This window comes from Vicia villosa, unplaced genomic scaffold (assembly GCF_029867415.1).
Source record: "Vicia villosa cultivar HV-30 ecotype Madison, WI unplaced genomic scaffold, Vvil1.0 ctg.003201F_1_1, whole genome shotgun sequence".
Taxonomy (NCBI): domain Eukaryota; kingdom Viridiplantae; phylum Streptophyta; class Magnoliopsida; order Fabales; family Fabaceae; genus Vicia; species Vicia villosa.
The window spans coordinates 178,896-196,752 of record NW_026706139.1 but is presented as its reverse complement, the minus strand read 5'-3'; the positions used below and the strand labels follow the sequence as shown (position 1 = coordinate 196,752).

General features: G+C 34.9%; 1 non-coding gene across 1 annotated transcript; it reads left to right on the top strand.

The window, feature by feature from the left end:
• The first annotated feature begins 258 nt into the window (after nt 1–258).
• LOC131640574 (small nucleolar RNA R71) lies at nt 259–365 on the top strand. Its single transcript, XR_009295282.1, has one exon. It is a non-coding gene; the product is annotated as a small nucleolar RNA R71 (small nucleolar RNA).
• Nucleotides 366–17,857: the final 17,492 nt, after the last annotated feature.

Here is a 17,857-nt window from a genome sequence, read left to right as displayed (position 1 = left end):
TTTTGAGTTAAAGCGTCTACTTTAGCGTTAACGCGGTCTATACCACTTATTTCGTACATTCCTCCTTTGGTTTGTGCTTTCTCTAGAGCAGCTCGTTCTCCACCCCATTGGTAATGGTTTTGTGCCATGTTCTCTATGAGTTTGTATGCTTCATCATGGGGTTTGTCCATTAATGCTCCGCCAGCAGCGGCATCTATAGTCATTTTAGTGTTATATAGGAGACCACCATAGAAAGTATGGATGATCAGCCATGGTTCGAGTCCATGATGAGGGCATATTCTAAGCATGTCCTTGTAACGTTCCCAAGCTTCGAAGAGTGATTCGTTATCTTTCTGGGTAAATCCGTTGATTTGACCTCTAAGCATAGCAGTTTTGCTAGGCGGAAAATATCTCGCTAAGAATACTCTCTTCAATTCGTCCCACGTAGTTATGGAATTGGAAGGCAGGGATTGAAGCCACGCTCTCGCTCTATCTCTCAAGGAGAAAGGGAAAAGGCGTAATCGAATAGCTTCGGAACTAACGTTGTTGGCTTTGATAGTGTCGGCGTATTGCACGAACACGGATAAATGGAGATTGGGGTCGTCTACAGGGCTTCCAGAGAATTGATTCTGTTGAACAGCTTGGACCAGTGAAGGTTTTAGTTCGAAATTGTTCGCTTCAATCGCAGGTGGTGCGATGCTTGAATGCGGTTCAGCGCGCGAAGGAGCGGCATAGTCTCTAAGAGGACGAATAGCAGCCATCTCTAACTTCGGGGTAATTTGATTGATTTGATCAGTAAAAATCAATTCCTGATTAATCGGAATTTCTGCTACTTCGGGAAGATTGCGAGCTCGACGTTTGACGTTAATGAAACGTTCGATCTCGTTAATTCGTTGTATTAAGTCTCCTCCTTCTGAACGAGTATTTGGCATACAATCGTTCAAAAAGAAAGGGAAGAATTGTCCTAGTCTCTACGGTGTAACAGTGAGTTACGATATCGACTTAAATAGTCCCCGGCAACGGCGCCAAAAACTTGATCGCGACTTTACGTGTCTATAAATCTGATAACTGCAAGTGCACAGTCGTGTCGTGTAGTTTTAAAAGATATCGAATCCACAGGGACTATGAATCGATCTACCGTTATCTAAGGTTACTATGTAAAGCTAGGAGTACTAAAATTTCGATTGTTCCTAAGGGAAAGTGATTGTGAGAGAATAAAGAATAATAATAAAAGACAGGTATCAGTATGTATTTCGTTTAACTACAGGAAATCCGAAGGTCCATTGGCTTTTGCATAATCAAATTAAAAATCTTTACTAATTCAATTGATTAAAAATCCTCGTCTCAAACTTTCGCTCTGTTGAGTCAGACTACTATCCTAATCCTAATGTACGCTTTCGCCATCCCATTAGATTTTAGAAGAGCTTTTTGGAAACAATGTAATTAATAAAATGCCTATTTTATGAGGTTGTTATCTATTTAAATCTCCTAATCTCAAACTTTCGCTCTGTTGACTCGGAGCAAGCTAATATCCCTAACGTACGCTTTCGCCATCCCGCTCGAGTGTAAAAACAATTTTTGGAAATAAATAAGTCCCAATTAGTTTTAATACGCTTTCGCCATCCTTAAAACTAATGTCCTATGTCTACTATCCAGTTAAAGACCTCAAACTTTCGCTCTATTGGTTTTAACCTTTGACCGTCTTAAGCCCTCAAACTTTCGCTCTATTGGTTTTAAGACTTACTAATTAAACTAGACATATAAACCAAAAATAAGTGATAATTAATAAAACATAATTTAAGCCAATTTATTTCGGATCCCTACGGTTAACTTACTTTACATACCGACACCTTTAGTAATTTAGCCAGACATATTAATATGGTTAAACATGCATAAATAAATTTGGTTCATATTAATAGGCATATTAATTGGCATATAATATATCATGCAATAATAATATAAATAAAGGCGGTAAATAATAAACCTGAATTAAAATAAATCTGAATTAAATTGAATCTTGAAGTACTCGAACTCCCACCACAGCTTGGCTGGATCGTTCTTCGGAATTTAAATGGCAGAAAATAAAAACAAGGAATTAAAACGATAAATCTAACGTAAGGCTAGATCTACGAAAAGTTCACAACAATTTCCAGTGTAGAAATCGTTGTGAGAAAATAAACGGTTGAATGAAAACAGAATAATGAAAAGCGGTTCGCGGTACAATTTCGGCAGCACTTCGTTGGCAGGAAATCGGACAGATTGAAGTGAGATAGCAGGTCCTATTTATAGGAGGGGATTTGCAGTTGGAATCCGTGAATTGAGGGACCTTTTTCTGACTGGGACTTGGAGACGTGCGTCTCCGATTCTTCAGGGAGGCAGCTGACTGACTTGAGACGTGCGTCTCAAGTGGAGATTCTTTAGGGAGGTGGAGACGTGCGTCTCCCCTTTGCTGAGGTGGCAGAGACGTGCGTCTCTGCTTACTAGTGTGGCCTGGGTTGCTTTCCTTCGTGGGCTGGATTGCTCTTTTGGGCCTTTTGGGTCCTAATTGCACTCCCTTTTTACTTCAGCACCCAATTTACGTCTTTTAGGCATAGAAAAGGGTCGTTTTGGCTCCATTTCTTCTCTTTTTCACAATTCGGCATAGTAAGAGTGTAAAACCTGAAACAAAGCAAAAACACGCGTAATATCATAATAAGTTAACATAATAAACGGAAAATGCTATAAATATCTATGGATTTCAAGCTAAATATACGATATAAAATCCTGTTATCAACTACCTAAAATTCTCGAGACATTCTAATAAAACTCCTACGACGGCCAATTGTCAAAACTCCATCTCTATGAATTGTTTGATATGATAAGTAGCTAAACATCATTTATAATAATATGATCACCATCGATCCTTAGACTATGAAATCATCAAGACTGCCATGAATGCTGACCATCGCCATCAATGCCAACAAACAGCTAGGTTGAAAATGGCTTGTTGAACACCACCACTGATGCCAACGAACACACTGTTGAACATTACCATCAATGTTAGCAACAGTTGCACATCAACATCGATGCCCATAAAAACTATTGAACACCACCATCGATGCTAACTACTTCACCATCAAGATCACCATAGACCCAAAAAATTATTTGTATACTCACATCATACACACGCTTTGCATAAATTTATCAAATTTGCAATAAGCATTTTCAAAGTTGCAAAGCGGATCCTGCAAAATAGAATTAGGTTTTCACCTTTCGTACCCAAATCTTTTTGGGTTATGGTGTGTTTATAGCTCTAAAAGGTTTAAGGTCATTCCTTTTATACCATCTTATTTTATCATATGTTATGTTAATAGCTCCCTGAAGCTCGCCCAATAAACACATAAGGTGCCTACTGATAAGTGTCAAAATGTCGATATTTTGAGTATATATTTGTGGCACTTATCGATTCTATTCTTATGATTTTTGTAATAAAATCCTAACTTTTGTGTAAATATGTGCATACTTGTGTTTTTGATTCATTTTTATACCAATTAATAGTTTTCCATTCATTTTATAGGTATTCATGCATCTTTGGAGCATTGAGTAATAAAGACCAAAGGCTAAGCTTCAAGAATTCAAATTCTACCAATTCATCAAAGAATAAGGCTCAAAATAAGGATGATAAAATTATCATTTTGGTTTCCATTCATTCATTATTGGATAGAGCATTGAATAAGCTTTCCAACGCTTCGAACCGGGCGCAATTCGGAGTTACGGTTCTCAACTTATGGCGAAAACAAGATTTCACTTTTGCTGTCATCCGCTAAGTGTAGGGGGTCCGCTAAGCGGAGCTCCAGCGGAGAAAATCAGAGGCTGGACGCAATTTTGAGTCCGCAGAGCGGACCTGCGCAGAATTTTCTTTATATTTCTTCATTTGAGACATTTTAGGGTTATGGTTTCGGGAAAGTTTTAGTCCCAACTCCATCATTTTCATTCTTAGATCAAAATTAGCTTAGAAAACAACTTCGGAGGTTGCATTTGGATGATTGGGGGTGGATTGAGCGTCGAACGGAGCTGACAAACTGGGAGATTTTCGGTTCATTTCTCTTCTTCTTTGTGTATTTCTCTTTGGTTGGGTTTTGTTTGTATATTTACTTGAATCTTATGTATATTTACCGACTATAATGATATGTTTAACTTTCTTTACAAATCTGTTTTGATGTTGTTCTGGATTTTTGCTCTATGCTGGGGATTTGGGGTGCTTTAGAGATAAATTTCTTGAATCCTTATCTAGGATGATAATTTGTTGGTTCTGAACTCTAGAGATAGATTTAGAGCTAGCATTCACTATGGGTATCTATACTTAATGCTTTCGGGTTTAAGCAGCGCGCGAGAGATCGCCGACGCGAGAATATGGATGTTCTCGTGACTTTGCGTTAGAGATAACCTTAGTTGTGAGATGATCTCGTTTGTGCTCCAGAGATGGACGATTATGTGAGAGATACGTGATGACATATATGAGTATTGTAGGTTGAATATAACGGGTTGGTAAGTGTATGTTTGTGAAGAGTGAATATATTTACATTCCTGATAAGTTATTTCTCTTCTAAGAATATGTTTATTCTTTTCCTGTCTATATATTTGTTTACTTTTTTCTCATTCAATCCAAAGTTCGAAACCGTAGAAACTGTTGAATGGCATCTCTCCATCTCTGAGGAAGATAAATCCTGGATCAATATTTCCAAATCTTGTTTGTTGCTTTCCCTATACTGCATTCAACAAAATGGCGCCGTTGCCGGGGATGGTTGTGGATTGCATCGCAATAGTTTCCGTGGTTTTGAGCTTTGTATATATCGCATATATTGTATATATTTACTTGTATAATTTCACTTGTAGATATATTTACTTGTACATGTTTACTTATTTATGTTCACCATATAGTTTTACTTGTATATGTTACATACAAGTATACTTTTGTTGGTGAATGTTGGTGAAACATGTTGATCTCGGATTAGTCTTTAATTACAAATCTTCACATTTCAACTTGCATATCCAACATTCACCAATTTTTCTCTTTGTGTGTGTTAATAGTTATATGTGTTTCATGTTTGTATATATGTGTTTGTTCATGTACATATTTGTATATGTGTGTTTTCTTTTATGTTTGTTTAATCATTGTATATATTTGTACTCGTAATGTTTGTTGAGTGATTGGTTAGGAAACTTTCTTTAGGCTTGTGCGGTGAGACGTCACCATGGCGTGACGGGAGGAAACTACTTTCCAATCACTGAAACAATAAAGGCGTCGAGCTAACGACGTTAAACAAACGCTTGTTGGGAGGCACCCCAACGGTTGTAAATGTTGTTTATAATTAGGATTAAGAGATATTTAGGTGAATTGGAGGAAAATTTGAACAACTGTTACTGTTCTGATTTTTCTGGTTTTTCTGTCATCCGCTAAGCGAGCCTACCTCCGCTAAGCGATGACAGTAGAATTTTGTTTTTCTGCTCTTTACCAGTGGGGTTCCCATTCCACTTGGTTCACTCATTTTTCTCACTTTCACCAAAGCTAATTAGTAGTATATAATAGTTTTATTTTTCTAATTCTTTGGTTGGTCGTTTGGATTCAAATTTTGTTCGATAATACCAAGATTTTTGAGGTGATTTTCCAAAGCTTGAGTTTTTCAACTTGCGGATGTACGGTAGGATATTGTTTTTGAAGTCATATCATTCAAGGTACTCATTTATCGCTTTCTATAGCATAACATGTTTAGGAAACTTTTCATTTGTACAATTACCATACCATTCATTCTTTTGCATTACTTGCTTATTGATTGAATCACTTTAGTTCCCAAACCATAAATGTGAGGAAGCTTTCCATTGTTCACATATGCTGGAGGCCACAATCTTTGTTTTAACTAGATTTTATTATGCTTAATATTTTGTTTATGTTGATTTTATAAAAGCATAAAAAGGATCAAGGAATTTTGTTTCATTTTGAGCACAACTACCCTAACCAAATAGTCAATTCACCTTGTGAGTGTGTGATCATTTGTTAACCCTTCTGAGCCTTTTTGTCAATGTCCATGTTGTTTTTGCTAAATGCTTATCTTTGAGTGTTTCGTTCTCATTTTTGTACGGATGATTGATTCTTTGTTTTCTTGAACCCTCCACCATGATTTTTGGTATGAATTTTTACCTTGCCTTAGAAAGTAGGGAGTATTCATATGATGGTGTGGTTGAATTCAAGTTGGGGAGAAAATGGTTTCTACTTATTTGATTGTTGCTATGAGGTTGAAAAGAAAGAAAAAGAAAAAAATACGTGAAAATGAAAAGAAAAAGAAAAAAAAGGAGAAAAAGTTTTGAAAAACAAAAAGAAAAGAGAAGCGAATAATTGTGCTAATAAGTATTGTGATTGGTTTGAGAAACTTGTGGTTAAGGAGTAAGTTTAATCGAGATTTTGTTGCTTAGAACTTTGTGGATTTATCACTCCCTTATGTTTAGGCAAGTTTTTGTTTCGATTAGCCTTAGGAGATATCCCTTGTTAGTTAACCAAGCCACATTACAACCTTGAAAAGTCCTTGTGATTCTTGCTTTTGTATCTTCAATGTGATTTTTGGATGAATGCATAATTTAATCTTTTGTTTGCAAGATTGTTGGATGAGTGTTAAAAGTCCTTCACCTTTGTGTGTTCTTCATCCATTGATGAATTTTTGCTAGGTGTGATTCATGATGTGAGCATGTATTCTGTTAGAGTGTTTGGTATTCTTTTTGTGCTTAGGATTCGTTTCAATCATATGTTGTCGTTGTAGGATAGTGGTAAGTACTTACTTTGTTTATACGTTTTTGTATTAAGCCATACATTTGTTTTTGGTTTTCAAAACTTCTTGATTCACAATTCTTTGGTTTATTGCTTTTGATTCTTTGATTTATTTGACATTATTTGAGGAAAAACAAAGTTTCAAGTTTGGGAGAGTTTGATAGGTGTCAAAATGTCGATATTTTGAGTATATATTTGTGGCACTTATCGATTCTATTCTTATGATTTTTGTAATAAAATCCTAACTTCTGTGTAAATATGTGCATACTTGTGTTTTGGATTCATTTTTATACCAATTAATAGTTTTCCATTCATTTTATAGGTATTCATGCATCTTTGGAGCATTGAGTAATACAGACCAAAGGCTAAGCTTCAAGAATGCAAATTCTACCAATTCATCAAAGAATAAGGCTCAAAATAAGGATGATAAAAATTAACATTTTGGTTTCCATTCATTCATTATTGGATAGAGCATTGAATAAACTTTCCAACGCTTCGAACCGGGCGCAATTCGGAGTTACGGTTCTCAACTTATGGCGAAAACAAGATTTCACTTTTGCTGTCATCCGCTAAGTGGAGGGGGTCCGCTGAGCGGAGCTCCAGCGGAGAAAATCAGAGGCTGGACGCAATTTTGAGTCCGCTGAGCGGACCTGCGCAGAATTTTCTTTATATTTCTTCATTTGAGACATTTTAGGGTTATGGTTTCGGGAAAGTTTTAGTCCCAACTCCATCATTTTCATTCTTAGATCAAAATTAGCTAAGAAAACAACTTCGGAGGTTGCATTTGGATGATTGGGGGTGGATTGAGCGTCGAACGGAGCTCACAAACCAGGAGATTTTCGGTTCATTTCTCTTCTTCTTTGTGTATTTCTCTTTGGTTGGGTTTTGTTTGTATATTTACTTGAATCTTATGTATATTTACCGACTATAATGTTATGTTTAACTTTCTTTACAAATCTGTGTTGATGTTGTTCTGGATTTTTGCTCTATGCTGGGGATTTGGGGTGCTTTAGAGATAAATTTCTTGAATCCTTATCTAGGATGATAATCTGTTGGTTCTGAACTCTAGAGATAGATTTAGAGCTAGCATTCACTGTGGGTATATGTACTTAATGCTTTCGTGTTTGAGCAGCGCGCGAGAGATCGCCGACGCGAGAATATGGATGTTCTCGTGACTTTGCGTTAGAGATAACCTTAGTTGTGAGATGATCTCGTTTGTGCTCCAGAGATGGACGATTATGTGAGAGATACGTGATGACATATATGAGTATTGTAGGTTGAATATAACGGGTTGGTAAGTGTATGTTTGTGAAGAGTGAATATATTTACATTCCTGATAAGTTATTTCTCTTCTAAGAATATGTTTATTCTTTTCCTGTCTATATATTTGTTTACTTTTTTCTCATTCAATCAAAAGTTCGAAACCGTAGAAACTGTTGAATGGCATCTCTCCATCTCTGAGGACGATAAATCCTGGATCAATATTTCCAAATCTTGTTTGTTGCTTTCCCTATACTGCATTCAACAAAATGGCGCCGTTGCCGGGGATGGTTGTGGATTGCATCGCAATAGTTTCCGTGGTTTTGAGCTTTGTATATATCGTATATATTGTATATATTTACTTGTATAATTTCACTTGTAGATATATTTACTTGTACATGTTTACTTATTTATGTTCACCATATAGTTTTACTTGTATATGTTACATACAAGTATACTTTTGTTGGTGAATGTTGGTGAAACATGTTGATCTCGGATTAGTCTTTACTTACAAATCTTCACTTTTCAACTTGCGTATCCAACATTCACCAATTTTTCTCTTTGTGTATGTTAATAGATATATGTGTTTCATGTTTGTATATATGTGTTTGTTCATGTACATATTTGCATATGTGTGTTTTCTTTTATGTTTGTATAATCATTGTATATATTTGTACTCGTAATGTTTGTTGAGTGATTGGTTAGGAAACTTTCTTTAGGCTTGTGCGGTGAGACGTCACCATGGCGTGACGGGAGGAAACTACTTTCCAATCACCGAAACAATAAAGGCGTCGAGCTAACGACGTAAAACAAGCGCTTGTTGGGAGGCACCCCAACGGTTGTAAATGTTGTTTATAATTAGGATTAAGAGATATTTAGGTGAATTGGAGGAAAATTTGAACAACTGTTTCTGTTCTGATTTTTCTGGTTTTTCTGTCATCCGCTAAGCGAGCCTACCTCCGCTAAGCGATGACAGTAGAATTTTGTTTTTCTGCTCTGTATCAGTGGGGTTCCCATTCCACTTGGTTCACTCATTTTTCTCACTTTCACCAAGGCTAATTAGTAGTATATAATAGTTTTGTTTTTCTAATTCTTTTGTTGGTCGTTTGGATTCAAATTTTGTTCGATAATACCAAGATTTTTGAGGTGATTTTCCAAAGCTTGAGTGTTTCAACTTGCGGATGTATGGTAGGATATTGTTTTTGAAGTCATATCATTCAAGGTACTCATTTATCTCTTTCTATAGCATAACATGTTTAGGAAACTTTTCATTTGTACAATTACCATATCATTCATTCTTTTGCATTACTTGCTTATTGATTGAATCACTTTAGTTCCCAAACCATAAATGTGAGGAAGCTTTCCATTGTTCACATATGCTGGAGGCCACAATCTTTGTTTTAACTAGATTTTATTATGCTTAATATTTTGTTTATGTTGATGTTATAAAAGCATAAAAAGGATCAAGGCATTTTGTTTCATTTTGAGCACAACTACCATAACCAAATAGTCAATTCACCTTGTGAGTGTGTGATCACTTGTTCCATGTTGTTTTTGCTAAATGCTTATCTTTGAGTGTTTAGTTCTCATTTTTGCATGGATGATTGATTCTTTGTTTTCTTGAACCCTCCACCATGATTTTTGGTATGAATTTTTACCTTGCCTTAGAAAGTAGGGAGTATTCATATGATGGTGTGGTTGAATTCAAGTTGGGGAGAAAATGGTTTCTACTTATTTGATTGTTGCTATGAGGTTGAAAAGAAAGAAAAAGAAAAAAATATGTGAAAGTGAAAAGAAAAAGAAAAAAAAGGAGAAAAAGTTTTGAAAAACAAAAGGAAAAGAAAAGCGAATAATTGTGCTAATAAGTATTGTGATTGGTTTGAGAAACTTGTGGTTAAGGAGTAAGTTTAATCGAGATTTTGTTGCTTAGAACTTTGTGGATTTATCACTCCCTTAGGTTTAGGCAAGTTTTTGTTTCGATTAGCCTTAGGAGATATCCCTTGTTAGTTAACCAAGCCACATTACAACCTTGAAAAGTCCTTGTGATTCTTGCTTTTGTATCTTCAATGTGATTTTTGGATGAATGCATAATTTAATCTTTTGTTTGCAAGATTGTTGGATGAGTGTTAAAAGTCCTTCACCTTTGTGTGTTCTTCATCCATTGATGAATTTTTGCTAGGTGTGATTCATGATGTAAGCATGTATTCTGTTAGAGTGTTTTGTATGCTTTTTGTGCTTAGGATTCGTTTCAATCATATGTTGTCGTTGTAGGATAGTGGTAAGTACTTACTTTGTTTATACGTTTGTGTATTAAGCCATACATTTGTTTTTGGTTTTCAAAACTTCTTGATTCACAATTCTTTGGTTTATTGCTTTTGATTCTTTGATTTATTTGACATTGTTTGAGGACAAACAAAGTTTCAAGTTGGGGAGAGTTTTATAAGTGTCAAAATGTCGATATTTTGAGTATATATTTGTGGCACTTATCGATTCTATTCTTATGATTTTTGTAATAAAATCCTAACTTTTGTGTAAATATGTGCATACTTGTGTTTTTGACTCATTATTATACCAATTAATAGTTTTCCATTCATTTTATAGGTATTTATGCATCTTTGGAGCATTGAGTAATAAAGACCAAAGGCTAAGCTTCAAGAATGCAAATTCTACCAATTCATCAAAGAATAAGGATCAAAATAAGGATGATAAAAATTATCATTTTGGTTTCCATTCATTCATTATTGGATAGAGCATTGAATAAACTTTCCAACGCTTCGAACCGGGCGCAATTCGGAGTTACGGTTCTCAACTTATGGCGAAAACAAGATTTCACTTTTGCTGTCATCCGCTAAGCGGAGGGGGTCCGCTGAGCGGAGCTCTAGCGGAAAAAATCAGAGGCTGGACGCAATTTTGAGTCCGCTGAGCGGACTTGCGCAGAATTTTCTTTATATTTCTTCATTTTAGACATTTTAGGGTTATGGTTTCGGGAATGTTTTAGTCCCAACTCCATCATTTTCATTCTTAGATCAAAATTAGCTTAGAAAACAACTTCGGAGGTTGCATTTGGATGATTGGGGGTGGATTGAGCGTCGAACGGAGCTGACAAACCGGGAGATTTTCGGTTCATTTCTCTTCTTCTTTGTGTATTTATCTTTGGTTAGGTTTTGTTTGTATATTTACTTGAATCTTATGTATATTTACCGATTATAATGATATGTTTAACTTGCTTTACAAATCTGTGTTGATGTTGTTCTGGATTTTTGCTTTATGTTGGGGATTTGGGGTGCTTTAGAGATAAACTTCTTGAATCCTTATCTAGGATGATAATCTGTTGGTTCTGAACTCTAGAGATAGATTTAGAGCTAGTATTCACTGTGGATATCTGTACTTAATGCTTTTGTGTTTGAGCGGCGCGCGAGAGATCGTCGACGTGAGGATATTGATGTTCTCGTGACTTCGCGTTAGAGATAACCTTAGTTGTGAGATGATCTCGTTTGTGCTCCAGAGATGGACGCTTATGTGAGAGATACGTGATGACATATATGAGTATTGTAGGTTGAATATAACGGGTTGGTAAGTGTATGTTTGTGAAGAGTAAATATATTTACATTCTTGATAAGTTATTTCTCTTCTAAGAGTATGTTTATTCTTTTCCTGTCTATATATTTGTTTATTTTTTTCTCATTCATTCCAAAGTTCGAAACCGTAGAAACTGTTGAATGGCATCTCTCCATCTCTGAGAACGATAAATCCTGGATCAATATTTCCAAATCTTGTTTGTTGCTTGCCCTATACTGCATTCAACACCTACTCTGATACCAATTGAAATTTCTGGTATAGGAAAAACATGTTAATACTGATGTCTTTACATTAGAACAATGTCAAGACAGATGTTACGACATTATCTCCAAACTGAACAAATTCATCAAGCTGAATTTGATACTAAATTAGAATTACAAAATGATAAATAACACATAAAGTTGTTAACCCAGTTCAGTGCAATAACACCTAATCTAAGAGTTACCAAGGCATGAAGGAAGTCCACTATTAGAAGTATTAGTTCAAGCTAAACATCCCAGTTTATAACTTCTTGCCTAATCACTATCCAACGCTACTTCTACCTAAAATTGACATCTAGACGTGGGAAGTCGACATCCCACAACCTAAATCACTACAGTGATATCAAACAGCCCCAATCACAGTGACTGTATCAAGAAACAACTTAACAAGAAGATCAGTCTTCCAAAACAAAAACTCAACTCTTTTGCTTTAAAGCTTTAAGAGTGAGAATGAAACTCGACTCATTACCTAAAGGCTTCTGAGTGAGAATAAAACGTCTACCACAAGTATCAGAAGATACAAGGGTGATAAATACTTACACGAGAGACTCTCAAACATGCAACTCTAGGCTTCCCTTAATTTAAAAAATTATGAAAGTTCAAATTACATTAGGCCAGGTCTTCTCTTTAAATAAACCTCATTAGTCCAAGGGCTTCAAAATCTGCATTCCGATATTTCTTAATCCATAAGTTAATTGATGCACCAAATGTGTAGATAAATCTCGTTAAATCTTTAACATCCAATTACTGGAGATACAAAAGGACGTTCCAGATTAAATCTTCTTGACCTGCGAAATAAACTGAGATATATCAAATATAAATATCACAGAATCAAATCAAATATGTCAATATTTAAAAATAGCTCGTTCTAATGTTCTGGTATAACATGTCACAACATATGTCAGAACATCTTTCTTGAGAAACATGTTAAAACATCTTCCATATCATCTTTGTAGTAAACCATGTTTTAACAAAATTGTGTCAATCCTAAAACCACGGTACTAACAAAAAAAATGATTATGCAGGGGTTGAGTTTGCAGAAGAAGAATCTGATGAGAGGGTAAATTTTGTGTTGAAAAGAATTTTACTAGCATCCAAAGATGAAGGCTAGTGCAACAATTTATTTAAATCACACTGTTCTATCAAGAATAAGGTGTGTAATCTGATTGTAGATACTAGCAACATGGAGAATCTGGTGTCACCGAAATTGGTAGATTATTTGATGTTGTCCACAAAACCCAATGAGAAGCCATACACCCTCGGTTGAGTAAACAAGGGCTTTCAAGTTTGAGTAACACTAGCTTGTAGAGTTCATATCTCCATCGAAGAGCATTACTTTGGGATATTCTTGATATAGATGTTTGTCATATTTTACTTGGTAGGCCTTGACAGTTTGATAATAACATCACTTATCGAGGATGGGATAACGTGACAAGGTTTACATGGGGCACACATAAAATTGCTATGGTTTATGTTTTATACTTTAGTAAGAATCTAGGAGGAAAAAAGTATAGTTTTTGGGTGAAGACATGGAATGAAAAGGATCTTGATGAGGTTGTTAAAGAAATTGAATTTTTCTGTCAGGTGGTGAGTAAAGGGGTGATAAGTGCTATAAAGGAGAAAATAACAATTTCAGAAGAAGTGTTAGGGATCCTGGAGATTTTCAAGGAATCGGCCGCATATGAGCTATAAACGATTTGCCTCCTATTCGAAATAAACACCGAAAAGCTAATGCTTTCAATATTGGAGACTATGTGATGGTGTTTTTGCATAAGGGGAGGTTTTCAATGGGTACTTACAGCAAGCTGCAGCCACGCAAGTATGGCTCGTTCAAGGTGACTCGGAAGATCAATGATAATGCTTATGTGGTAGCTCTCTCGGATTTCATGAATATATCTAATACTTTCAGTGTTACTGTCATTCATGAATATCAAGCAGATGAGGCTCTTTATCAAGAAGAGAACTCGGGGTCGAGTTCTTCAGAGGTGGGGGAGACTGATGTAGGAAGAATTTTTAAGTCATCCGAATTTATTTCAAACTCAAAAATTGTATTTTAATATTTTTAGCTATTTTCTATTTTCTATTTTATTTGAATTACAAGTTTATTAGGTTTTTTTATGTTTTATTTATGTTTTGGATTAAAAGCCTATTAGGATTTTCTTTTTAGTATTTAAACACTTTTGGTGTGACCATAAGGTCATTTTTATCTTAATAAAATTCAACATTTTATTTATCTGATGGATTTCAGAGCTTATCTAACAGATCTTGCACTTGCATTCCTATGTTTTTATTCTAAGTTTAGCCCTTGCTATTTGATCGAATTTTCATCTAGGTGAGATTTTGAAAATTTATATAGTGTGGGAGATTACTAAGAATGTTAAAAAAAAGAAAAAACATGGAGGCTTAATTTATTTTTTTGGCTGAAATTGTTGCAGTAGTTTAGCAATCTATTAAAGCAAAAGAGTGAACTTACTTGGCCTGCTCTTACCTCCACCACATCTACATATTTTACGAACCACACCCCCTACATGACTAAATGGCTCTCACTTGAAGCTAAAATTTGAAATATATTTGCTAAAATTACATTTCTCAAATTAGTTTTCTAAATGGATGATATAATCTTTTTTAATAGATTTGATACATTTCACTACATTTTTATACAAAATGTGTTGTCTAAAATAAACACTTCGTTAGTTTGGTGGGTTATTTATACCTTTATTTGAGAATATATGTTTTTCCATAATTATACGAGTCTTTCTTTTTATCACTTTTCTTGATTCAAATGGGTTAGGTCTATGCCCCTGCGTTTATTTTTTCTTCTTACTTTTTAATATATTTTGATGTTCTGCATATGATTTGTGATGTTTGAGGTGTCAATATAATTAAAAGAGAAAAGAGGTCATGCACTGACAGTGTAAAAAAAATTTACACTGTCAACGAATCACGACCATGTATCCTACCAAGTCATACTGTTATTTTTAAATTACTAAGATGACATGGCAGAATGATATATTCGCATTGGATGACAGTGTAAAACTTTTTTACACTGTCAGTGCATCACCATTAAACCCTAATTAAAAAGCCTTGCACTATCATGATGTTATGCACAACATTTGGTTTTTAAAAAAATACGTTATAAAAGATAAAACAAAATATATTTAAAATTAATTTCTAAAACACAAAACTTAATAAGTGTTCAGATATATAATTTCCAAAAACTATAAAAATAGGTATGAATATGGGAGGGTATGATTTGTAAAAGGTAGAGATTTAATGAATGGATGAATGGCTTAGCCCAAACATGTGGGCAAAAAACTGCTTTCTTTTGCAAGCCCAACTAAAGCTTAAATATTATAATTATAAAATAAATCATTTAAAAAAAGGCAATGGCAAACAACTCGTGCGTTAACTAGTGGTCGACGATAAAATTGTAGCAGTGTTCTGGCGATTGGTAGACATCACAACCAAACGCCATCCAATATGTAATAAATTGTAGCGGTCCAAAACTACATGGGTGCATGTTGCTTCTCCAAGGTCAAGGGTATTTGAGAGTTTTTAGTAGGTTTATTAAAATACTAGTGGTTAGTGTAACACTATAAAAACCCACATGTAAAAAGTATGAATTTAAACAACAAGACACATAGAGTGTCACTCGACACAACAAAAATCTGCTTCGTAACACGAGTTAACAAGCATCATGCAATAATTTAACACCTAACATCACATGCTCGTCTTAACTTAGCCTCATCATAGCAAAATTATTCAAATAAAATAGCTCAACCAACAATTAAGTCTCATAATAATTCATTTTCAAAATAAAACTTAGTTATGGCAAGATGATTTCCAACTCAAGCAATGCATAACATAACAAGTTTAACTCTCGAAACATCAACATCAAAGTAAATAACAAGAAAACATAATTGTTCGCATGCCAAGTGTTACAGATCAGAGCAACAAAAAAACTAAATAATCGCATAAACAACATGAAATAAGAACATCCTCAACACCGTCCTTCAACTTCTAAGCAGCTACTCATTTACATGCTTGTCTGTACTCCACAAGAGCACACACACCACAACGAACAAAAGGGGTGAGAATTCACTTTAATAAATTAAATGGTATGAGTTGCAATGTAGAATACAACATTTACACATGTACCACATCAATCACATACTCATAATCTACCCACTCAACCGCATACACAATCAAAATCACAATACAACTCAGTTATGCAACGCGACTCATGATAACAACTAGACTCATATGCAAGTGGTACCATTTATAGACAACTCAGATCCATCCCGCTCGCGATCCCCACCATAGGACTAGAGCTCACCAAAATCGTCACTAATCACCTTATAGTAATGCTTCAATAATTCCTCAATAGAATTAGATACTCGAACCTAATCCCAACCATAAGATCAAGGGTCACCAAAATGAACCGAAGTTCGAACACCAAGATGCACGACATTCAATATTAACATTCAAACAAACACATGCACATCTACCCCTCTTTTGACCGTGCATGCCAATAACAACATCACCATAACCAACATAGTATGCATATATTTAAGCACGCAACATCACATACAATAATACCACAATAAATAATATGCACAAAGGCAAACGTGCAATATCAACAATAATATCACCATAATTCAACAAGGTTCATAATTTAATTATAAATCATATCCATAAACAATACATCATTTAATAGTATGATAATAATTTAATAATTGTCAATAAATTAATTAATCTCACCATTATCACCAAACAACAATTACGTTACACCTACATGGAAAAATAGATGCGAGAAACTGAAATGGAAGCTTAAAACACACAAACGGTAAAATAACGCTCATCTTGGCAGATTGACGATCTGATCGTTGCCTGGGTGACGGTCGTCACCCATCTCATTAGCCCTTATACACTCAGTTCGTCACCCTGGTGACGGTCAACATGGAAATCCTGCTCGGGATCCATGACGACCTGCTCGTTAGGAAGGTGACGCTCGTCAGGCGCAGGACGACCTTGTCGTCACTCTGTAATAGAAGGAAAAAATAAGATTTTTTCCCTGAGAGCTCTATGGAAGCTCTGATTTTTTTATCTCTGCCATTCAAAACAGTCCAGAAAACTATCCCACATATTATAAAATAATGATCACATATCAGTTCGCCAATCTAACACATTTACTCGACGAATTTCATCTCTTTGCATTTATACCTAAAACCTTCAAAATCTCAACAATGTTATAAACATGAAAGTGACTATAAACAAAATTATCAGCCCATATTGGTACAAGAATTTAATCATCACAAACAACATACATCACCATAAAAAACATCAATTTCTAAAATTCAATCAAAACCCGACAATCCTATTGGTGGTTAGGGACTCCTCATTCTACCCGTCATGCATATACCCATTAGAGAAGTAGTTCTACCCTTACTTGGTTCTCCTAGAAGCAATGCTAATCCTTAGCCATTGGATATAGTTGCATCTTTCTCACCAAAATGTTGTTCTTCACTTTTCCTTTCTTTTCTCCCACTTTTAATTCACATTACTGCAAACTCTCTCAATTTCTCCAACTCCTCTATTTATAGGAAAAACCTAATCTCCTTATTTAGGTTATTCTCTTACTACCCCAACTTATTCTCTTAATCTCCTCATTACTCTTATTCTTCTACTACATCTAATTTCTCATTTTAATTAAATAAACCAACTAAAATTACTATTATTTCAACTACTTAAAATACTAAATAAATTATAGATAATTCTAATTTATTCTACTACTTCAAAATTACTCTCTACACCTCTACCTCTAGAACACACACCCCCTCCAATTCTTATTAGTTAATTAATACTACCCAATAATTAAATAAAATATCAACAATCACAAATAAATCATAAATAATCAAAATAAAATAATTTAACAAAAATTGGGATGTTACAATTAAAGAAGCCATGTATGGTGATTTTA